This window comes from Ambystoma mexicanum, unplaced genomic scaffold (genome assembly GCF_040938575.1).
Source record: "Ambystoma mexicanum isolate Mex_15411 unplaced genomic scaffold, UKY_AmexF1_1 Mex_scaf53, whole genome shotgun sequence".
In the NCBI taxonomy this organism is placed as follows: Eukaryota; Metazoa; Chordata; class Amphibia; order Caudata; family Ambystomatidae; genus Ambystoma; species Ambystoma mexicanum.
This window is the reverse complement of record NW_027182470.1, coordinates 1-21,359: the sequence shown is the minus strand read 5'-3', so window position 1 is coordinate 21,359 and position 21,359 is coordinate 1. Positions and strand designations below refer to the sequence as shown.

At 58.7% G+C, this 21,359-nt stretch overlaps 20 non-coding genes across 20 annotated transcripts; all 20 read left to right on the top strand.

Annotated features, from left to right (window-relative positions):
• The first annotated feature begins 54 nt into the window (after nt 1-54).
• LOC138562512 (U1 spliceosomal RNA) lies at nt 55-218 on the top strand. Its single transcript, XR_011299324.1, has one exon. It is a non-coding gene; the product is annotated as a U1 spliceosomal RNA (small nuclear RNA).
• Nucleotides 219-1,137: 919 nt separating this feature from the next.
• LOC138562511 (U1 spliceosomal RNA) lies at nt 1,138-1,301 on the top strand. The gene has a single exon (XR_011299323.1). It is a non-coding gene; the product is annotated as a U1 spliceosomal RNA (small nuclear RNA).
• Nucleotides 1,302-2,222: 921 nt separating this feature from the next.
• On the top strand, nt 2,223-2,386 carry LOC138562510 (U1 spliceosomal RNA). Its single transcript, XR_011299322.1, has one exon. It is a non-coding gene; the product is annotated as a U1 spliceosomal RNA (small nuclear RNA).
• Nucleotides 2,387-3,299: 913 nt separating this feature from the next.
• LOC138562508 (U1 spliceosomal RNA) lies at nt 3,300-3,463 on the top strand. The gene has a single exon (XR_011299320.1). It is a non-coding gene; the product is annotated as a U1 spliceosomal RNA (small nuclear RNA).
• A 921-nt stretch (nt 3,464-4,384) lies between these two features.
• On the top strand, nt 4,385-4,548 carry LOC138562507 (U1 spliceosomal RNA). Its single transcript, XR_011299319.1, has one exon. It is a non-coding gene; the product is annotated as a U1 spliceosomal RNA (small nuclear RNA).
• A 919-nt stretch (nt 4,549-5,467) lies between these two features.
• On the top strand, nt 5,468-5,631 carry LOC138562506 (U1 spliceosomal RNA). The gene has a single exon (XR_011299318.1). It is a non-coding gene; the product is annotated as a U1 spliceosomal RNA (small nuclear RNA).
• Nucleotides 5,632-6,544: 913 nt separating this feature from the next.
• Nucleotides 6,545-6,708, top strand: LOC138562505 (U1 spliceosomal RNA). The gene has a single exon (XR_011299317.1). It is a non-coding gene; the product is annotated as a U1 spliceosomal RNA (small nuclear RNA).
• Nucleotides 6,709-7,621: 913 nt separating this feature from the next.
• LOC138562504 (U1 spliceosomal RNA) lies at nt 7,622-7,785 on the top strand. Its single transcript, XR_011299316.1, has one exon. It is a non-coding gene; the product is annotated as a U1 spliceosomal RNA (small nuclear RNA).
• Nucleotides 7,786-8,706: 921 nt separating this feature from the next.
• On the top strand, nt 8,707-8,870 carry LOC138562503 (U1 spliceosomal RNA). Its single transcript, XR_011299315.1, has one exon. It is a non-coding gene; the product is annotated as a U1 spliceosomal RNA (small nuclear RNA).
• Nucleotides 8,871-9,791: 921 nt separating this feature from the next.
• On the top strand, nt 9,792-9,955 carry LOC138562502 (U1 spliceosomal RNA). Its single transcript, XR_011299314.1, has one exon. It is a non-coding gene; the product is annotated as a U1 spliceosomal RNA (small nuclear RNA).
• A 905-nt stretch (nt 9,956-10,860) lies between these two features.
• LOC138562501 (U1 spliceosomal RNA) lies at nt 10,861-11,024 on the top strand. The gene has a single exon (XR_011299313.1). It is a non-coding gene; the product is annotated as a U1 spliceosomal RNA (small nuclear RNA).
• Nucleotides 11,025-11,937: 913 nt separating this feature from the next.
• Nucleotides 11,938-12,101, top strand: LOC138562500 (U1 spliceosomal RNA). Its single transcript, XR_011299312.1, has one exon. It is a non-coding gene; the product is annotated as a U1 spliceosomal RNA (small nuclear RNA).
• Nucleotides 12,102-13,020: 919 nt separating this feature from the next.
• On the top strand, nt 13,021-13,184 carry LOC138562499 (U1 spliceosomal RNA). The gene has a single exon (XR_011299311.1). It is a non-coding gene; the product is annotated as a U1 spliceosomal RNA (small nuclear RNA).
• A 921-nt stretch (nt 13,185-14,105) lies between these two features.
• On the top strand, nt 14,106-14,269 carry LOC138562525 (U1 spliceosomal RNA). The gene has a single exon (XR_011299335.1). It is a non-coding gene; the product is annotated as a U1 spliceosomal RNA (small nuclear RNA).
• A 913-nt stretch (nt 14,270-15,182) lies between these two features.
• Nucleotides 15,183-15,346, top strand: LOC138562524 (U1 spliceosomal RNA). The gene has a single exon (XR_011299334.1). It is a non-coding gene; the product is annotated as a U1 spliceosomal RNA (small nuclear RNA).
• Nucleotides 15,347-16,266: 920 nt separating this feature from the next.
• LOC138562520 (U1 spliceosomal RNA) lies at nt 16,267-16,430 on the top strand. The gene has a single exon (XR_011299332.1). It is a non-coding gene; the product is annotated as a U1 spliceosomal RNA (small nuclear RNA).
• A 921-nt stretch (nt 16,431-17,351) lies between these two features.
• LOC138562509 (U1 spliceosomal RNA) lies at nt 17,352-17,515 on the top strand. The gene has a single exon (XR_011299321.1). It is a non-coding gene; the product is annotated as a U1 spliceosomal RNA (small nuclear RNA).
• Nucleotides 17,516-18,434: 919 nt separating this feature from the next.
• LOC138562521 (U1 spliceosomal RNA) lies at nt 18,435-18,597 on the top strand. Its single transcript, XR_011299333.1, has one exon. It is a non-coding gene; the product is annotated as a U1 spliceosomal RNA (small nuclear RNA).
• A 921-nt stretch (nt 18,598-19,518) lies between these two features.
• LOC138562498 (U1 spliceosomal RNA) lies at nt 19,519-19,682 on the top strand. Its single transcript, XR_011299310.1, has one exon. It is a non-coding gene; the product is annotated as a U1 spliceosomal RNA (small nuclear RNA).
• A 913-nt stretch (nt 19,683-20,595) lies between these two features.
• Nucleotides 20,596-20,759, top strand: LOC138562518 (U1 spliceosomal RNA). The gene has a single exon (XR_011299330.1). It is a non-coding gene; the product is annotated as a U1 spliceosomal RNA (small nuclear RNA).
• The last annotated feature ends 600 nt before the right edge of the window (nt 20,760-21,359 follow it).

Sequence of the window (21,359 nt, the reverse complement as noted above, 5' to 3'; positions counted from 1 at the left end):
TGTGTCTCCAGTGCCACACAAGAGGGGCCAGCCGTGCTGTTCCTGAACCAACTCATACTTACCTGGCAGGGGAGACACCATGATCACTAAGGTGGTTCTCCCAGGGTGAGGCTCATCCATTGCACACCGGATGTGCTGACCCCTGCGATGTCCCCAAATGCGGGATACTCGACTGCATAATTTCTGGTAGTGGGGGACTGCGTTCGCGCTTTCCCCTGATCTTTGGTTTCAAAAAATAGAACAAAAAAAAATGACTTGTCGGCCTGCTGGTTGCTGTTGCTGCTCCAGGCCTGGCTGTCCTGCACTATGGAGCCCTGGCCTACAGATGGCATGCCTCATGCAAAGCCCTCTGCCGAAAGGGATGCTGGGAGATCACTGTCTCCCCACTCTGGAGGCTGGCCCAGGGAGGTGGCAGAAGGCCCCGTCTTGTCGGAAGGCCGGCCAGGCCCTGCAGCCTTTCCCAGGGCTGCAGGCCTGTCGCCCCTTCAGCCTCACCCTGGCCTTTGCGGGCTGCTAGCCTTGCCAAGCCCCCTCGGCCTGGGCCCGGCGAGGGCTCTGCCCGGCGAGGGGTCTGACCGCGTTTGGGAGCGTTCGTGAGGGGCTTGGGGCGCGATACCCTGCTCCCAAAGGCCTTAGGCCTGGTTTGCTCTATGCCCACATGAATTGATTTCTGCTTCTCTTTCCACCAGCAGGCACCCCGGACGACACTGACTATGCCAGAGAAGGAACGACTGCAAGCATGCGCAACAACACAGGGCCCTGCTGGCCTCTGACCCTGGGCGAAAGGGGGGACCGGAGGAGGAGGAGGAGGAGGAGCAGAAGAAGAGCAGCAGAAAAAGAAAGGGGGATAGAAAAAAAAAAACAAAAGCCAAGCCGTACGGAGGAGGAGGAGGAGGAGGAGGAGAAGAAGGAGCTGCAGCAGAAAAAGAAAGGGTCGAAAAAAATACAAATGCCAAGCAACAAAAGGCCTTCCCCCTCCCTTTTTGGGCCTGTACGATGGGTGGGCGGCCGGCTGCCATCACCAGATGCAAATCTCGCTGGAAACGGAGCATTGTGGGAAAGCCGTTCCGCACGATGCCACCCTGTGTCTCCAGTGCCACACAAGAGGGGCCAGCCGTGCTGTTCCTGAACCAACTCATACTTACCTGGCAGGGGAGACACCATGATCACTAAGGTGGTTCTCCCAGGGTGAGGCTCATCCATTGCACACCGGATGTGCTGACCCCTGCGATGTCCCCAAATGCGGGATACTCGACTGCATAATTTCTGGTAGTGGGGGACTGCGTTCGCGCTTTCCCCTGATCTTTGGTTTCAAAAAATAGAACAAAAAAAAATGACTTGTCGGCCTGCTGGTTGCTGTTGCTGCTCCAGGCCTGGCTGTCCTGCACTATGGAGCCCTGGCCTACAGATGGCATGCCTCATGCAAAGCCCTCTGCCGAAAGGGATGCTGGGAGATCACTGTCTCCCCACTCTGGAGGCTGGCCCAGGGAGGTGGCAGAAGGCCCCGTCTTGTCGGAAGGCCGGCCAGGCCCTGCAGCCTTTCCCAGGGCTGCAGGCCTGTCGCCCCTTCAGCCTCACCCTGGCCTTTGCGGGCTGCTAGCCTTGCCAAGCCCCCTCGGCCTGGGCCCGGCGAGGGCTCTGCCCGGCGAGGGGTCTGACCGCGTTTGGGAGCGTTCGGGAAGGCGTGAGGGGCTTGGGGCGCGATACCCTGCTCCCAAAGGCCTTAGGCCTGGTTTGCTCTATGCCCACATGAATTGATTTCTGCTTCTCTTTCCACCAGCAGGCACCCCGGACGACACTGACTATGCCAGAGAAGGAACGACTGCAAGCATGCGCAACAACACAGGGCCCTGCTGGCCTCTGACCCTGGGCGAAAGGGGGGACCGGAGGAGGAGGAGGAGGAGGAGCAGAAGAAGAGCAGCAGAAAAAGAAAGGGGGATAGAAAAAAAAAAACAAAAGCCAAGCCGTACGGAGGAGGAGGAGGAGGAGAAGAAGGAGCTGCAGCAGAAAAAGAAAGGGTCGAAAAAAATACAAATGCCAAGCAACAAAAGGCCTTCCCCCTCCCTTTTTGGGCCTGTACGATGGGTGGGCGGCCGGCTGCCATCACCAGATGCAAATCTCGCTGGAAACGGAGCATTGTGGGAAAGCCGTTCCGCACGATGCCACCCTGTGTCTCCAGTGCCACACAAGAGGGGCCAGCCGTGCTGTTCCTGAACCAACTCATACTTACCTGGCAGGGGAGACACCATGATCACTAAGGTGGTTCTCCCAGGGTGAGGCTCATCCATTGCACACCGGATGTGCTGACCCCTGCGATGTCCCCAAATGCGGGATACTCGACTGCATAATTTCTGGTAGTGGGGGACTGCGTTCGCGCTTTCCCCTGATCTTTGGTTTCAAAAAATAGAACAAAAGAAAATGACTTGTCGGCCTGCTGGTTGCTGTTGCTGCTCCAGGCCTGGCTGTCCTGCACTATGGAGCCCTGGCCTACAGATGGCATGCCTCATGCAAAGCCCTCTGCCGAAAGGGATGCTGGGAGATCACTGTCTCCCCACTCTGGAGGCTGGCCCAGGGAGGTGGCAGAAGGCCCCGTCTTGTCGGAAGGCCGGCCAGGCCCTGCAGCCTTTCCCAGGGCTGCAGGCCTGTCGCCCCTTCAGCCTCACCCTGGCCTTTGCGGGCTGCTAGCCTTGCCAAGCCCCCTCGGCCTGGGCCCGGCGAGGGCTCTGCCCGGCGAGGGGTCTGACCGCGTTTGGGAGCGTTCGTGAGGGGCTTGGGGCGCGATACCCTGCTCCCAAAGGCCTTAGGCCTGGTTTGCTCTATGCCCACATGAATTGATTTCTGCTTCTCTTTCCACCAGCAGGCACCCCGGACGACACTGACTATGCCAGAGAAGGAACGACTGCAAGCATGCGCAACAACACAGGGCCCTGCTGGCCTCTGACCCTGGGCGAAAGGGGGGACCGGAGGAGGAGGAGGAGGAGGAGCAGAAGAAGAGCAGCAGAAAAAGAAAGGGGGATAGAAAAAAAAAAACAAAAGCCAAGCCGTACGGAGGAGGAGGAGGAGGAGAAGAAGGAGCTGCAGCAGAAAAAGAAAGGGTCGAAAAAAATACAAATGCCAAGCAACAAAAGGCCTTCCCCCTCCCTTTTTGGGCCTGTACGATGGGTGGGCGGCCGGCTGCCATCACCAGATGCAAATCTCGCTGGAAACGGAGCATTGTGGGAAAGCCGTTCCGCACGATGCCACCCTGTGTCTCCAGTGCCACACAAGAGGGGCCAGCCGTGCTGTTCCTGAACCAACTCATACTTACCTGGCAGGGGAGACACCATGATCACTAAGGTGGTTCTCCCAGGGTGAGGCTCATCCATTGCACACCGGATGTGCTGACCCCTGCGATGTCCCCAAATGCGGGATACTCGACTGCATAATTTCTGGTAGTGGGGGACTGCGTTCGCGCTTTCCCCTGATCTTTGGTTTCAAAAAATAGAACAAAAAAAAATGACTTGTCGGCCTGCTGGTTGCTGTTGCTGCTCCAGGCCTGGCTGTCCTGCACTATGGAGCCCTGGCCTACAGATGGCATGCCTCATGCAAAGCCCTCTGCCGAAAGGGATGCTGGGAGATCACTGTCTCCCCACTCTGGAGGCTGGCCCAGGGAGGTGGCAGAAGGCCCCGTCTTGTCGGAAGGCCGGCCAGGCCCTGCAGCCTTTCCCAGGGCTGCAGGCCTGTCGCCCCTTCAGCCTCACCCTGGCCTTTGCGGGCTGCTAGCCTTGCCAAGCCCCCTCGGCCTGGGCCCGGCGAGGGCTCTGCCCGGCGAGGGGTCTGACCGCGTTTGGGAGCGTTCGGGAAGGCGTGAGGGGCTTGGGGCGCGATACCCTGCTCCCAAAGGCCTTAGGCCTGGTTTGCTCTATGCCCACATGAATTGATTTCTGCTTCTCTTTCCACCAGCAGGCACCCCGGACGACACTGACTATGCCAGAGAAGGAACGACTGCAAGCATGCGCAACAACACAGGGCCCTGCTGGCCTCTGACCCTGGGCGAAAGGGGGGACCGGAGGAGGAGGAGGAGGAGGAGCAGAAGAAGAGCAGCAGAAAAAGAAAGGGGGATAGAAAAAAAAAAACAAAAGCCAAGCCGTACGGAGGAGGAGGAGGAGGAGAAGAAGGAGCTGCAGCAGAAAAAGAAAGGGTCGAAAAAAATACAAATGCCAAGCAACAAAAGGCCTTCCCCCTCCCTTTTTGGGCCTGTACGATGGGTGGGCGGCCGGCTGCCATCACCAGATGCAAATCTCGCTGGAAACGGAGCATTGTGGGAAAGCCGTTCCGCACGATGCCACCCTGTGTCTCCAGTGCCACACAAGAGGGGCCAGCCGTGCTGTTCCTGAACCAACTCATACTTACCTGGCAGGGGAGACACCATGATCACTAAGGTGGTTCTCCCAGGGTGAGGCTCATCCATTGCACACCGGATGTGCTGACCCCTGCGATGTCCCCAAATGCGGGATACTCGACTGCATAATTTCTGGTAGTGGGGGACTGCGTTCGCGCTTTCCCCTGATCTTTGGTTTCAAAAAATAGAACAAAAGAAAATGACTTGTCGGCCTGCTGGTTGCTGTTGCTGCTCCAGGCCTGGCTGTCCTGCACTATGGAGCCCTGGCCTACAGATGGCATGCCTCATGCAAAGCCCTCTGCCGAAAGGGATGCTGGGAGATCACTGTCTCCCCACTCTGGAGGCTGGCCCAGGGAGGTGGCAGAAGGCCCCGTCTTGTCGGAAGGCCGGCCAGGCCCTGCAGCCTTTCCCAGGGCTGCAGGCCTGTCGCCCCTTCAGCCTCACCCTGGCCTTTGCGGGCTGCTAGCCTTGCCAAGCCCCCTCGGCCTGGGCCCGGCGAGGGCTCTGCCCGGCGAGGGGTCTGACCGCGTTTGGGAGCGTTCGTGAGGGGCTTGGGGCGCGATACCCTGCTCCCAAAGGCCTTAGGCCTGGTTTGCTCTATGCCCACATGAATTGATTTCTGCTTCTCTTTCCACCAGCAGGCACCCCGGACGACACTGACTATGCCAGAGAAGGAACGACTGCAAGCATGCGCAACAACACAGGGCCCTGCTGGCCTCTGACCCTGGGCGAAAGGGGGGACCGGAGGAGGAGGAGGAGGAGGAGCAGAAGAAGAGCAGCAGAAAAAGAAAGGGGGATAGAAAAAAAAAAACAAAAGCCAAGCCGTACGGAGGAGGAGGAGGAGGAGGAGGAGAAGAAGGAGCTGCAGCAGAAAAAGAAAGGGTCGAAAAAAATACAAATGCCAAGCAACAAAAGGCCTTCCCCCTCCCTTTTTGGGCCTGTACGATGGGTGGGCGGCCGGCTGCCATCACCAGATGCAAATCTCGCTGGAAACGGAGCATTGTGGGAAAGCCGTTCCGCACGATGCCACCCTGTGTCTCCAGTGCCACACAAGAGGGGCCAGCCGTGCTGTTCCTGAACCAACTCATACTTACCTGGCAGGGGAGACACCATGATCACTAAGGTGGTTCTCCCAGGGTGAGGCTCATCCATTGCACACCGGATGTGCTGACCCCTGCGATGTCCCCAAATGCGGGATACTCGACTGCATAATTTCTGGTAGTGGGGGACTGCGTTCGCGCTTTCCCCTGATCTTTGGTTTCAAAAAATAGAACAAAAAAAAATGACTTGTCGGCCTGCTGGTTGCTGTTGCTGCTCCAGGCCTGGCTGTCCTGCACTATGGAGCCCTGGCCTACAGATGGCATGCCTCATGCAAAGCCCTCTGCCGAAAGGGATGCTGGGAGATCACTGTCTCCCCACTCTGGAGGCTGGCCCAGGGAGGTGGCAGAAGGCCCCGTCTTGTCGGAAGGCCGGCCAGGCCCTGCAGCCTTTCCCAGGGCTGCAGGCCTGTCGCCCCTTCAGCCTCACCCTGGCCTTTGCGGGCTGCTAGCCTTGCCAAGCCCCCTCGGCCTGGGCCCGGCGAGGGCTCTGCCCGGCGAGGGGTCTGACCGCGTTTGGGAGCGTTCGTGAGGGGCTTGGGGCGCGATACCCTGCTCCCAAAGGCCTTAGGCCTGGTTTGCTCTATGCCCACATGAATTGATTTCTGCTTCTCTTTCCACCAGCAGGCACCCCGGACGACACTGACTATGCCAGAGAAGGAACGACTGCAAGCATGCGCAACAACACAGGGCCCTGCTGGCCTCTGACCCTGGGCGAAAGGGGGGACCGGAGGAGGAGGAGGAGGAGGAGCAGAAGAAGAGCAGCAGAAAAAGAAAGGGGGATAGAAAAAAAAAAACAAAAGCCAAGCCGTACGGAGGAGGAGGAGGAGGAGAAGAAGGAGCTGCAGCAGAAAAAGAAAGGGTCGAAAAAAATACAAATGCCAAGCAACAAAAGGCCTTCCCCCTCCCTTTTTGGGCCTGTACGATGGGTGGGCGGCCGGCTGCCATCACCAGATGCAAATCTCGCTGGAAACGGAGCATTGTGGGAAAGCCGTTCCGCACGATGCCACCCTGTGTCTCCAGTGCCACACAAGAGGGGCCAGCCGTGCTGTTCCTGAACCAACTCATACTTACCTGGCAGGGGAGACACCATGATCACTAAGGTGGTTCTCCCAGGGTGAGGCTCATCCATTGCACACCGGATGTGCTGACCCCTGCGATGTCCCCAAATGCGGGATACTCGACTGCATAATTTCTGGTAGTGGGGGACTGCGTTCGCGCTTTCCCCTGATCTTTGGTTTCAAAAAATAGAACAAAAGAAAATGACTTGTCGGCCTGCTGGTTGCTGTTGCTGCTCCAGGCCTGGCTGTCCTGCACTATGGAGCCCTGGCCTACAGATGGCATGCCTCATGCAAAGCCCTCTGCCGAAAGGGATGCTGGGAGATCACTGTCTCCCCACTCTGGAGGCTGGCCCAGGGAGGTGGCAGAAGGCCCCGTCTTGTCGGAAGGCCGGCCAGGCCCTGCAGCCTTTCCCAGGGCTGCAGGCCTGTCGCCCCTTCAGCCTCACCCTGGCCTTTGCGGGCTGCTAGCCTTGCCAAGCCCCCTCGGCCTGGGCCCGGCGAGGGCTCTGCCCGGCGAGGGGTCTGACCGCGTTTGGGAGCGTTCGTGAGGGGCTTGGGGCGCGATACCCTGCTCCCAAAGGCCTTAGGCCTGGTTTGCTCTATGCCCACATGAATTGATTTCTGCTTCTCTTTCCACCAGCAGGCACCCCGGACGACACTGACTATGCCAGAGAAGGAACGACTGCAAGCATGCGCAACAACACAGGGCCCTGCTGGCCTCTGACCCTGGGCGAAAGGGGGGACCGGAGGAGGAGGAGGAGGAGGAGCAGAAGAAGAGCAGCAGAAAAAGAAAGGGGGATAGAAAAAAAAAAACAAAAGCCAAGCCGTACGGAGGAGGAGGAGGAGGAGAAGAAGGAGCTGCAGCAGAAAAAGAAAGGGTCGAAAAAAATACAAATGCCAAGCAACAAAAGGCCTTCCCCCTCCCTTTTTGGGCCTGTACGATGGGTGGGCGGCCGGCTGCCATCACCAGATGCAAATCTCGCTGGAAACGGAGCATTGTGGGAAAGCCGTTCCGCACGATGCCACCCTGTGTCTCCAGTGCCACACAAGAGGGGCCAGCCGTGCTGTTCCTGAACCAACTCATACTTACCTGGCAGGGGAGACACCATGATCACTAAGGTGGTTCTCCCAGGGTGAGGCTCATCCATTGCACACCGGATGTGCTGACCCCTGCGATGTCCCCAAATGCGGGATACTCGACTGCATAATTTCTGGTAGTGGGGGACTGCGTTCGCGCTTTCCCCTGATCTTTGGTTTCAAAAAATAGAACAAAAAAAAATGACTTGTCGGCCTGCTGGTTGCTGTTGCTGCTCCAGGCCTGGCTGTCCTGCACTATGGAGCCCTGGCCTACAGATGGCATGCCTCATGCAAAGCCCTCTGCCGAAAGGGATGCTGGGAGATCACTGTCTCCCCACTCTGGAGGCTGGCCCAGGGAGGTGGCAGAAGGCCCCGTCTTGTCGGAAGGCCGGCCAGGCCCTGCAGCCTTTCCCAGGGCTGCAGGCCTGTCGCCCCTTCAGCCTCACCCTGGCCTTTGCGGGCTGCTAGCCTTGCCAAGCCCCCTCGGCCTGGGCCCGGCGAGGGCTCTGCCCGGCGAGGGGTCTGACCGCGTTTGGGAGCGTTCGGGAAGGCGTGAGGGGCTTGGGGCGCGATACCCTGCTCCCAAAGGCCTTAGGCCTGGTTTGCTCTATGCCCACATGAATTGATTTCTGCTTCTCTTTCCACCAGCAGGCACCCCGGACGACACTGACTATGCCAGAGAAGGAACGACTGCAAGCATGCGCAACAACACAGGGCCCTGCTGGCCTCTGACCCTGGGCGAAAGGGGGGACCGGAGGAGGAGGAGGAGGAGGAGCAGAAGAAGAGCAGCAGAAAAAGAAAGGGGGATAGAAAAAAAAAAACAAAAGCCAAGCCGTACGGAGGAGGAGGAGGAGGAGAAGAAGGAGCTGCAGCAGAAAAAGAAAGGGTCGAAAAAAATACAAATGCCAAGCAACAAAAGGCCTTCCCCCTCCCTTTTTGGGCCTGTACGATGGGTGGGCGGCCGGCTGCCATCACCAGATGCAAATCTCGCTGGAAACGGAGCATTGTGGGAAAGCCGTTCCGCACGATGCCACCCTGTGTCTCCAGTGCCACACAAGAGGGGCCAGCCGTGCTGTTCCTGAACCAACTCATACTTACCTGGCAGGGGAGACACCATGATCACTAAGGTGGTTCTCCCAGGGTGAGGCTCATCCATTGCACACCGGATGTGCTGACCCCTGCGATGTCCCCAAATGCGGGATACTCGACTGCATAATTTCTGGTAGTGGGGGACTGCGTTCGCGCTTTCCCCTGATCTTTGGTTTCAAAAAATAGAACAAAAAAAAATGACTTGTCGGCCTGCTGGTTGCTGTTGCTGCTCCAGGCCTGGCTGTCCTGCACTATGGAGCCCTGGCCTACAGATGGCATGCCTCATGCAAAGCCCTCTGCCGAAAGGGATGCTGGGAGATCACTGTCTCCCCACTCTGGAGGCTGGCCCAGGGAGGTGGCAGAAGGCCCCGTCTTGTCGGAAGGCCGGCCAGGCCCTGCAGCCTTTCCCAGGGCTGCAGGCCTGTCGCCCCTTCAGCCTCACCCTGGCCTTTGCGGGCTGCTAGCCTTGCCAAGCCCCCTCGGCCTGGGCCCGGCGAGGGCTCTGCCCGGCGAGGGGTCTGACCGCGTTTGGGAGCGTTCGGGAAGGCGTGAGGGGCTTGGGGCGCGATACCCTGCTCCCAAAGGCCTTAGGCCTGGTTTGCTCTATGCCCACATGAATTGATTTCTGCTTCTCTTTCCACCAGCAGGCACCCCGGACGACACTGACTATGCCAGAGAAGGAACGACTGCAAGCATGCGCAACAACACAGGGCCCTGCTGGCCTCTGACCCTGGGCGAAAGGGGGGACCGGAGGAGGAGGAGGAGGAGGAGCAGAAGAAGAGCAGCAGAAAAAGAAAGGGGGATAGAAAAAAAAAAACAAAAGCCAAGCCGTACGGAGGAGGAGGAGGAGGAGAAGAAGGAGCTGCAGCAGAAAAAGAAAGGGTCGAAAAAAATACAAATGCCAAGCAACAAAAGGCCTTCCCCCTCCCTTTTTGGGCCTGTACGATGGGTGGGCGGCCGGCTGCCATCACCAGATGCAAATCTCGCTGGAAACGGAGCATTGTGGGAAAGCCGTTCCGCACGATGCCACCCTGTGTCTCCAGTGCCACACAAGAGGGGCCAGCCGTGCTGTTCCTGAACCAACTCATACTTACCTGGCAGGGGAGACACCATGATCACTAAGGTGGTTCTCCCAGGGTGAGGCTCATCCATTGCACACCGGATGTGCTGACCCCTGCGATGTCCCCAAATGCGGGATACTCGACTGCATAATTTCTGGTAGTGGGGGACTGCGTTCGCGCTTTCCCCTGATCTTTGGTTTCAAAAAATAGAACAAAAGAAAATGACTTGTCGGCCTGCTGGTTGCTGTTGCTGCTCCAGGCCTGGCTGTCCTGCACTATGGAGCCCTGGCCTACAGATGGCATGCCTCATGCAAAGCCCTCTGCCGAAAGGGATGCTGGGAGATCACTGTCTCCCCACTCTGGAGGCTGGCCCAGGGAGGTGGCAGAAGGCCCCGTCTTGTCGGAAGGCCGGCCAGGCCCTGCAGCCTTTCCCAGGGCTGCAGGCCTGTCGCCCCTTCAGCCTCACCCTGGCCTTTGCGGGCTGCTAGCCTTGCCAAGCCCCCTCGGCCTGGGCCTGGCGAGGGGTCTGACCGCGTTTGGGAGCGTTCGGGAAGGCGTGAGGGGCTTGGGGCGCGATACCCTGCTCCCAAAGGCCTTAGGCCTGGTTTGCTCTATGCCCACATGAATTGATTTCTGCTTCTCTTTCCACCAGCAGGCACCCCGGACGACACTGACTATGCCAGAGAAGGAACGACTGCAAGCATGCGCAACAACACAGGGCCCTGCTGGCCTCTGACCCTGGGCGAAAGGGGGGACCGGAGGAGGAGGAGGAGGAGGAGCAGAAGAAGAGCAGCAGAAAAAGAAAGGGGGATAGAAAAAAAAAAACAAAAGCCAAGCCGTACGGAGGAGGAGGAGGAGGAGAAGAAGGAGCTGCAGCAGAAAAAGAAAGGGTCGAAAAAAATACAAATGCCAAGCAACAAAAGGCCTTCCCCCTCCCTTTTTGGGCCTGTACGATGGGTGGGCGGCCGGCTGCCATCACCAGATGCAAATCTCGCTGGAAACGGAGCATTGTGGGAAAGCCGTTCCGCACGATGCCACCCTGTGTCTCCAGTGCCACACAAGAGGGGCCAGCCGTGCTGTTCCTGAACCAACTCATACTTACCTGGCAGGGGAGACACCATGATCACTAAGGTGGTTCTCCCAGGGTGAGGCTCATCCATTGCACACCGGATGTGCTGACCCCTGCGATGTCCCCAAATGCGGGATACTCGACTGCATAATTTCTGGTAGTGGGGGACTGCGTTCGCGCTTTCCCCTGATCTTTGGTTTCAAAAAATAGAACAAAAGAAAATGACTTGTCGGCCTGCTGGTTGCTGTTGCTGCTCCAGGCCTGGCTGTCCTGCACTATGGAGCCCTGGCCTACAGATGGCATGCCTCATGCAAAGCCCTCTGCCGAAAGGGATGCTGGGAGATCACTGTCTCCCCACTCTGGAGGCTGGCCCAGGGAGGTGGCAGAAGGCCCCGTCTTGTCGGAAGGCCGGCCAGGCCCTGCAGCCTTTCCCAGGGCTGCAGGCCTGTCGCCCCTTCAGCCTCACCCTGGCCTTTGCGGGCTGCTAGCCTTGCCAAGCCCCCTCGGCCTGGGCCCGGCGAGGGCTCTGCCCGGCGAGGGGTCTGACCGCGTTTGGGAGCGTTCGTGAGGGGCTTGGGGCGCGATACCCTGCTCCCAAAGGCCTTAGGCCTGGTTTGCTCTATGCCCACATGAATTGATTTCTGCTTCTCTTTCCACCAGCAGGCACCCCGGACGACACTGACTATGCCAGAGAAGGAACGACTGCAAGCATGCGCAACAACACAGGGCCCTGCTGGCCTCTGACCCTGGGCGAAAGGGGGGACCGGAGGAGGAGGAGGAGGAGGAGCAGAAGAAGAGCAGCAGAAAAAGAAAGGGGGATAGAAAAAAAAAAACAAAAGCCAAGCCGTACGGAGGAGGAGGAGGAGGAGAAGAAGGAGCTGCAGCAGAAAAAGAAAGGGTCGAAAAAAATACAAATGCCAAGCAACAAAAGGCCTTCCCCCTCCCTTTTTGGGCCTGTACGATGGGTGGGCGGCCGGCTGCCATCACCAGATGCAAATCTCGCTGGAAACGGAGCATTGTGGGAAAGCCGTTCCGCACGATGCCACCCTGTGTCTCCAGTGCCACACAAGAGGGGCCAGCCGTGCTGTTCCTGAACCAACTCATACTTACCTGGCAGGGGAGACACCATGATCACTAAGGTGGTTCTCCCAGGGTGAGGCTCATCCATTGCACACCGGATGTGCTGACCCCTGCGATGTCCCCAAATGCGGGATACTCGACTGCATAATTTCTGGTAGTGGGGGACTGCGTTCGCGCTTTCCCCTGATCTTTGGTTTCAAAAAATAGAACAAAAAAAAATGACTTGTCGGCCTGCTGGTTGCTGTTGCTGCTCCAGGCCTGGCTGTCCTGCACTATGGAGCCCTGGCCTACAGATGGCATGCCTCATGCAAAGCCCTCTGCCGAAAGGGATGCTGGGAGATCACTGTCTCCCCACTCTGGAGGCTGGCCCAGGGAGGTGGCAGAAGGCCCCGTCTTGTCGGAAGGCCGGCCAGGCCCTGCAGCCTTTCCCAGGGCTGCAGGCCTGTCGCCCCTTCAGCCTCACCCTGGCCTTTGCGGGCTGCTAGCCTTGCCAAGCCCCCTCGGCCTGGGCCCGGCGAGGGCTCTGCCCGGCGAGGGGTCTGACCGCGTTTGGGAGCGTTCGTGAGGGGCTTGGGGCGCGATACCCTGCTCCCAAAGGCCTTAGGCCTGGTTTGCTCTATGCCCACATGAATTGATTTCTGCTTCTCTTTCCACCAGCAGGCACCCCGGACGACACTGACTATGCCAGAGAAGGAACGACTGCAAGCATGCGCAACAACACAGGGCCCTGCTGGCCTCTGACCCTGGGCGAAAGGGGGGACCGGAGGAGGAGGAGGAGGAGGAGCAGAAGAAGAGCAGCAGAAAAAGAAAGGGGGATAGAAAAAAAAAAACAAAAGCCAAGCCGTACGGAGGAGGAGGAGGAGGAGGAGGAGAAGAAGGAGCTGCAGCAGAAAAAGAAAGGGTCGAAAAAAATACAAATGCCAAGCAACAAAAGGCCTTCCCCCTCCCTTTTTGGGCCTGTACGATGGGTGGGCGGCCGGCTGCCATCACCAGATGCAAATCTCGCTGGAAACGGAGCATTGTGGGAAAGCCGTTCCGCACGATGCCACCCTGTGTCTCCAGTGCCACACAAGAGGGGCCAGCCGTGCTGTTCCTGAACCAACTCATACTTACCTGGCAGGGGAGACACCATGATCACTAAGGTGGTTCTCCCAGGGTGAGGCTCATCCATTGCACACCGGATGTGCTGACCCCTGCGATGTCCCCAAATGCGGGATACTCGACTGCATAATTTCTGGTAGTGGGGGACTGCGTTCGCGCTTTCCCCTGATCTTTGGTTTCAAAAAATAGAACAAAAAAAAATGACTTGTCGGCCTGCTGGTTGCTGTTGCTGCTCCAGGCCTGGCTGTCCTGCACTATGGAGCCCTGGCCTACAGATGGCATGCCTCATGCAAAGCCCTCTGCCGAAAGGGATGCTGGGAGATCACTGTCTCCCCACTCTGGAGGCTGGCCCAGGGAGGTGGCAGAAGGCCCCGTCTTGTCGGAAGGCCGGCCAGGCCCTGCAGCCTTTCCCAGGGCTGCAGGCCTGTCGCCCCTTCAGCCTCACCCTGGCCTTTGCGGGCTGCTAGCCTTGCCAAGCCCCCTCGGCCTGGGCCCGGCGAGGGCTCTGCCCGGCGAGGGGTCTGACCGCGTTTGGGAGCGTTCGGGAAGGCGTGAGGGGCTTGGGGCGCGATACCCTGCTCCCAAAGGCCTTAGGCCTGGTTTGCTCTATGCCCACATGAATTGATTTCTGCTTCTCTTTCCACCAGCAGGCACCCCGGACGACACTGACTATGCCAGAGAAGGAACGACTGCAAGCATGCGCAACAACACAGGGCCCTGCTGGCCTCTGACCCTGGGCGAAAGGGGGGACCGGAGGAGGAGGAGGAGGAGGAGCAGAAGAAGAGCAGCAGAAAAAGAAAGGGGGATAGAAAAAAAAAAACAAAAGCCAAGCCGTACGGAGGAGGAGGAGGAGGAGAAGAAGGAGCTGCAGCAGAAAAAGAAAGGGTCGAAAAAAATACAAATGCCAAGCAACAAAAGGCCTTCCCCCTCCCTTTTTGGGCCTGTACGATGGGTGGGCGGCCGGCTGCCATCACCAGATGCAAATCTCGCTGGAAACGGAGCATTGTGGGAAAGCCGTTCCGCACGATGCCACCCTGTGTCTCCAGTGCCACACAAGAGGGGCCAGCCGTGCTGTTCCTGAACCAACTCATACTTACCTGGCAGGGGAGACACCATGATCACTAAGGTGGTTCTCCCAGGGTGAGGCTCATCCATTGCACACCGGATGTGCTGACCCCTGCGATGTCCCCAAATGCGGGATACTCGACTGCATAATTTCTGGTAGTGGGGGACTGCGTTCGCGCTTTCCCCTGATCTTTGGTTTCAAAAAATAGAACAAAAGAAAATGACTTGTCGGCCTGCTGGTTGCTGTTGCTGCTCCAGGCCTGGCTGTCCTGCACTATGGAGCCCTGGCCTACAGATGGCATGCCTCATGCAAAGCCCTCTGCCGAAAGGGATGCTGGGAGATCACTGTCTCCCCACTCTGGAGGCTGGCCCAGGGAGGTGGCAGAAGGCCCCGTCTTGTCGGAAGGCCGGCCAGGCCCTGCAGCCTTTCCCAGGGCTGCAGGCCTGTCGCCCCTTCAGCCTCACCCTGGCCTTTGCGGGCTGCTAGCCTTGCCAAGCCCCCTCGGCCTGGGCCCGGCGAGGGCTCTGCCCGGCGAGGGGTCTGACCGCGTTTGGGAGCGTTCGTGAGGGGCTTGGGGCGCGATACCCTGCTCCCAAAGGCCTTAGGCCTGGTTTGCTCTATGCCCACATGAATTGATTTCTGCTTCTCTTTCCACCAGCAGGCACCCCGGACGACACTGACTATGCCAGAGAAGGAACGACTGCAAGCATGCGCAACAACACAGGGCCCTGCTGGCCTCTGACCCTGGGCGAAAGGGGGGACCGGAGGAGGAGGAGGAGGAGGAGCAGAAGAAGAGCAGCAGAAAAAGAAAGGGGGATAGAAAAAAAAAAACAAAAGCCAAGCCGTACGGAGGAGGAGGAGGAGGAGAAGAAGGAGCTGCAGCAGAAAAAGAAAGGGTCGAAAAAAATACAAATGCCAAGCAACAAAAGGCCTTCCCCCTCCCTTTTTGGGCCTGTACGATGGGTGGGCGGCCGGCTGCCATCACCAGATGCAAATCTCGCTGGAAACGGAGCATTGTGGGAAAGCCGTTCCGCACGATGCCACCCTGTGTCTCCAGTGCCACACAAGAGGGGCCAGCCGTGCTGTTCCTGAACCAACTCATACTTACCTGGCAGGGGAGACACCATGATCACTAAGGTGGTTCTCCCAGGGTGAGGCTCATCCATTGCACACCGGATGTGCTGACCCCTGCGATGTCCCCAAATGCGGGATACTCGACTGCATAATTTCTGGTAGTGGGGGACTGCGTTCGCGCTTTCCCCTGATCTTTGGTTTCAAAAAATAGAACAAAAAAAAATGACTTGTCGGCCTGCTGGTTGCTGTTGCTGCTCCAGGCCTGGCTGTCCTGCACTATGGAGCCCTGGCCTACAGATGGCATGCCTCATGCAAAGCCCTCTGCCGAAAGGGATGCTGGGAGATCACTGTCTCCCCACTCTGGAGGCTGGCCCAGGGAGGTGGCAGAAGGCCCCGTCTTGTCGGAAGGCCGGCCAGGCCCTGCAGCCTTTCCCAGGGCTGCAGGCCTGTCGCCCCTTCAGCCTCACCCTGGCCTTTGCGGGCTGCTAGCCTTGCCAAGCCCCCTCGGCCTGGGCCCGGCGAGGGCTCTGCCCGGCGAGGGGTCTGACCGCGTTTGGGAGCGTTCGGGAAGGCGTGAGGGGCTTGGGGCGCGATACCCTGCTCCCAAAGGCCTTAGGCCTGGTTTGCTCTATGCCCACATGAATTGATTTCTGCTTCTCTTTCCACCAGCAGGCACCCCGGACGACACTGACTATGCCAGAGAAGGAACGACTGCAAGCATGCGCAACAACACAGGGCCCTGCTGGCCTCTGACCCTGGGCGAAAGGGGGGACCGGAGGAGGAGGAGGAGGAGGAGCAGAAGAAGAGCAGCAGAAAAAGAAAGGGGGATAGAAAAAAAAAACAAAAGCCAAGCCGTACGGAGGAGGAGGAGGAGGAGAAGAAGGAGCTGCAGCAGAAAAAGAAAGGGTCGAAAAAAATACAAATGCCAAGCAACAAAAGGCCTTCCCCCTCCCTTTTTGGGCCTGTACGATGGGTGGGCGGCCGGCTGCCATCACCAGATGCAAATCTCGCTGGAAACGGAGCATTGTGGGAAAGCCGTTCCGCACGATGCCACCCTGTGTCTCCAGTGCCACACAAGAGGGGCCAGCCGTGCTGTTCCTGAACCAACTCATACTTACCTGGCAGGGGAGACACCATGATCACTAAGGTGGTTCTCCCAGGGTGAGGCTCATCCATTGCACACCGGATGTGCTGACCCCTGCGATGTCCCCAAATGCGGGATACTCGACTGCATAATTTCTGGTAGTGGGGGACTGCGTTCGCGCTTTCCCCTGATCTTTGGTTTCAAAAAATAGAACAAAAGAAAATGACTTGTCGGCCTGCTGGTTGCTGTTGCTGCTCCAGGCCTGGCTGTCCTGCACTATGGAGCCCTGGCCTACAGATGGCATGCCTCATGCAAAGCCCTCTGCCGAAAGGGATGCTGGGAGATCACTGTCTCCCCACTCTGGAGGCTGGCCCAGGGAGGTGGCAGAAGGCCCCGTCTTGTCGGAAGGCCGGCCAGGCCCTGCAGCCTTTCCCAGGGCTGCAGGCCTGTCGCCCCTTCAGCCTCACCCTGGCCTTTGCGGGCTGCTAGCCTTGCCAAGCCCCCTCGGCCTGGGCCCGGCGAGGGCTCTGCCCGGCGAGGGGTCTGACCGCGTTTGGGAGCGTTCGTGAGGGGCTTGGGGCGCGATACCCTGCTCCCAAAGGCCTTAGGCCTGGTTTGCTCTATGCCCACATGAATTGATTTCTGCTTCTCTTTCCACCAGCAGGCACCCCGGACGACACTGACTATGCCAGAGAAGGAACGACTGCAAGCATGCGCAACAACACAGGGCCCTGCTGGCCTCTGACCCTGGGCGAAAGGGGGGACCGGAGGAGGAGGAGGAGGAGGAGCAGAAGAAGAGCAGCAGAAAAAGAAAGGGGGATAGAAAAAAAAAAAACAAAAGCCAAGCCGTACGGAGGAGGAGGAGGAGGAGGAGGAGAAGAAGGAGCTGCAGCAGAAAAAGAAAGGGTCGAAAAAAATACAAATGCCAAGCAACAAAAGGCCTTCCCCCTCCCCTTTTTGGGCCTGTACGATGGGTGGGCGGCCGGCTGCCATCACCAGATGCAAATCTCGCTGGAAACGGAGCATTGTGGGAAAGCCGTTCCGCACGATGCCACCCTGTGTCTCCAGTGCCACACAAGAGGGGCCAGCCGTGCTGTTCCTGAACCAACTCATACTTACCTGGCAGGGGAGACACCATGATCACTAAGGTGGTTCTCCCAGGGTGAGGCTCATCCATTGCACACCGGATGTGCTGACCCCTGCGATGTCCCCAAATGCGGGATACTCGACTGCATAATTTCTGGTAGTGGGGGACTGCGTTCGCGCTTTCCCCTGATCTTTGGTTTCAAAAAATAGAACAAAAAAAAATGACTTGTCGGCCTGCTGGTTGCTGTTGCTGCTCCAGGCCTGGCTGTCCTGCACTATGGAGCCCTGGCCTACAGATGGCATGCCTCATGCAAAGCCCTCTGCCGAAAGGGATGCTGGGAGATCACTGTCTCCCCACTCTGGAGGCTGGCCCAGGGAGGTGGCAGAAGGCCCCGTCTTGTCGGAAGGCCGGCCAGGCCCTGCAGCCTTTCCCAGGGCTGCAGGCCTGTCGCCCCTTCAGCCTCACCCTGGCCTTTGCGGGCTGCTAGCCTTGCCAAGCCCCCTCGGCCTGGGCCCGGCGAGGGCTCTGCCCGGCGAGGGGTCTGACCGCGTTTGGGAGCGTTCGTGAGGGGCTTGGGGCGCGATACCCTGCTCCAAAGGCCTTAGGCCTGGTTTGCTCTATGCCCACATGAATTGATTTCTGCTTCTCTTTCCACCAGCAGGCACCCCGGACGACACTGACTATGCCAGAGAAGGAACGACTGCAAGCATGCGCAACAACACAGGGCCCTGCTGGCCTCTGACCCTGGGCGGAAAGGGGGGACCGGAGGAGGAGGAGGAGGAGGAGCAGAAGAAGAGCAGCAGAAAAAGAAAGGGGGATAGAAAAAAAAAAACAAAAGCCAAGCCGTACGGAGGAGGAGGAGGAGGAGGAGGAGAAGAAGGAGCTGCAGCAGAAAAAGAAAGGGTCGAAAAAAATACAAATGCCAAGCAACAAAAGGCCTTCCCCCTCCCTTTTTGGGCCTGTACGATGGGTGGGCGGCCGGCTGCCATCACCAGATGCAAATCTCGCTGGAAACGGAGCATTGTGGGAAAGCCGTTCCGCACGATGCCACCCTGTGTCTCCAGTGCCACACAAGAGGGGCCAGCCGTGCTGTTCCTGAACCAACTCATACTTACCTGGCAGGGGAGACACCATGATCACTAGGTGGTTCTCCCAGGGTGAGGCTCATCCATTGCACACCGGATGTGCTGACCCCTGCGATGTCCCCAAATGCGGGATACTCGACTGCATAATTTCTGGTAGTGGGGGACTGCGTTCGCGCTTTCCCCTGATCTTTGGTTTCAAAAAATAGAACAAAAAAAAATGACTTGTCGGCCTGCTGGTTGCTGTTGCTGCTCCAGGCCTGGCTGTCCTGCACTATGGAGCCCTGGCCTACAGATGGCATGCCTCATGCAAAGCCCTCTGCCGAAAGGGATGCTGGGAGATCACTGTCTCCCCACTCTGGAGGCTGGCCCAGGGAGGTGGCAGAAGGCCCCGTCTTGTCGGAAGGCCGGCCAGGCCCTGCAGCCTTTCCCAGGGCTGCAGGCCTGTCGCCCCTTCAGCCTCACCCTGGCCTTTGCGGGCTGCTAGCCTTGCCAAGCCCCCTCGGCCTGGGCCCGGCGAGGGCTCTGCCCGGCGAGGGGTCTGACCGCGTTTGGGAGCGTTCGGGAAGGCGTGAGGGGCTTGGGGCGCGATACCCTGCTCCCAAAGGCCTTAGGCCTGGTTTGCTCTATGCCCACATGAATTGATTTCTGCTTCTCTTTCCACCAGCAGGCACCCCGGACGACACTGACTATGCCAGAGAAGGAACGACTGCAAGCATGCGCAACAACACAGGGCCCTGCTGGCCTCTGACCCTGGGCGAAAGGGGGGACCGGAGGAGGAGGAGGAGGAGGAGCAGAAGAAGAGCAGCAGAAAAAGAAAGGGGGATAGAAAAAAAAAAACAAAAGCCAAGCCGTACGGAGGAGGAGGAGGAGGAGAAGAAGGAGCTGCAGCAGAAAAAGAAAGGGTCGAAAAAAATACAAATGCCAAGCAACAAAAGGCCTTCCCCCTCCCTTTTTGGGCCTGTACGATGGGTGGGCGGCCGGCTGCCATCACCAGATGCAAATCTCGCTGGAAACGGAGCATTGTGGGAAAGCCGTTCCGCACGATGCCACCCTGTGTCTCCAGTGCCACACAAGAGGGGCCAGCCGTGCTGTTCCTGAACCAACTCATACTTACCTGGCAGGGGAGACACCATGATCACTAAGGTGGTTCTCCCAGGGTGAGGCTCATCCATTGCACACCGGATGTGCTGACCCCTGCGATGTCCCCAAATGCGGGATACTCGACTGCATAATTTCTGGTAGTGGGGGACTGCGTTCGCGCTTTCCCCTGATCTTTGGTTTCAAAAAATAGAACAAAAGAAAATGACTTGTCGGCCTGCTGGTTGCTGTTGCTGCTCCAGGCCTGGCTGTCCTGCACTATGGAGCCCTGGCCTACAGATGGCATGCCTCATGCAAAGCCCTCTGCCGAAAGGGATGCTGGGAGATCACTGTCTCCCCACTCTGGAGGCTGGCCCAGGGAGGTGGCAGAAGGCCCCGTCTTGTCGGAAGGCCGGCCAGGCCCTGCAGCCTTTCCCAGGGCTGCAGGCCTGTCGCCCCTTCAGCCTCACCCTGGCCTTTGCGGGCTGCTAGCCTTGCCAAGCCCCCTCGGCCTGGGCCCGGCGAGGGCTCTGCCCGGCGAGGGGTCTGACCGCGTTTGGGAGCGTTCGTGAGGGGCTTGGGGCGCGATACCCTGCTCCCAAAGGCCTTAGGCCTGGTTTGCTCTATGCCCACATGAATTGATTTCTGCTTCTCTTTCCACCAGCAGGCACCCCGGACGACACTGACTATGCCAGAGAAGGAACGACTGCAAGCATGCGCAACAACACAGGGCCCTGCTGGCCTCTGACCCTGGGCGAAAGGGGGGACCGGAGGAGGAGGAGGAGGAGGAGCAGAAGAAGAGCAGCAGAAAAAGAAAGGGGGATAGAAAAAAAAAAACAAAAGCCAAGCCGTACGGAGGAGGAGGAGGAGGAGAAGAAGGAGCTGCAGCAGAAAAAGAAAGGGTCGAAAAAAATACAAATGCCAAGCAACAAAAGGCCTTCCCCCTCCCTTTTTGGGCCTGTACGATGGGTGGGCGGCCGGCTGCCATCACCAGATGCAAATCTCGCTGGAAACGGAGCATTGTGGGAAAGCCGTTCCGCACGATGCCACCCTGTGTCTCCAGTGCCACACAAGAGGGGCCAGCCGTGCTGTTCCTGAACCAACTCATACTTACCTGGCAGGGGAGACACCATGATCACTAAGGTGGTTCTCCCAGGGTGAGGCTCATCCATTGCACACCGGATGTGCTGACCCCTGCGATGTCCCCAAATGCGGGATACTCGACTGCATAATTTCTGGTAGTGGGGGACTGCGTTCGCGCTTTCCCTGATCTTTGGTTTCAAAAAATAGAACAAAAAAAATGACTTGTCGGCCTGCTGGTTGCTGTTGCTGCTCCAGGCCTGGCTGTCCTGCACTATGGAGCCCTGGCCTACAGATGGCATGCCTCATGCAAAGCCCTCTGCCGAAAGGGATGCTGGGAGATCACTGTCTCCCCACTCTGGAGGCTGGCCCAGGGAGGTGGCAGAAGGCCCCGTCTTGTCGGAAGGCCGGCCAGGCCCTGCAGCCTTTCCCAGGGCTGCAGGCCTGTCGCCCCTTCAGCCTCACCCTGGCCTTTGCGGGCTGCTAGCCTTGCCAAGCCCCCTCGGCCTGGGCCCGGCGAGGGCTCTGCCCGGCGAGGGGTCTGACCGCGTTTGGGAGCGTTCGGGAAGGCGTGAGGGGCTTGGGGCGCGATACCCTGCTCCCAAAGGCCTTAGGCCTGGTTTGCTCTATGCCCACATGAATTGATTTCTGCTTCTCTTTCCACCAGCAGGCACCCCGGACGACACTGACTATGCCAGAGAAGGAACGACTGCAAGCATGCGCAACAACACAGGGCCCTGCTGGCCTCTGACCCTGGGCGAAAGGGGGGACCGGAGGAGGAGGAGGAGGA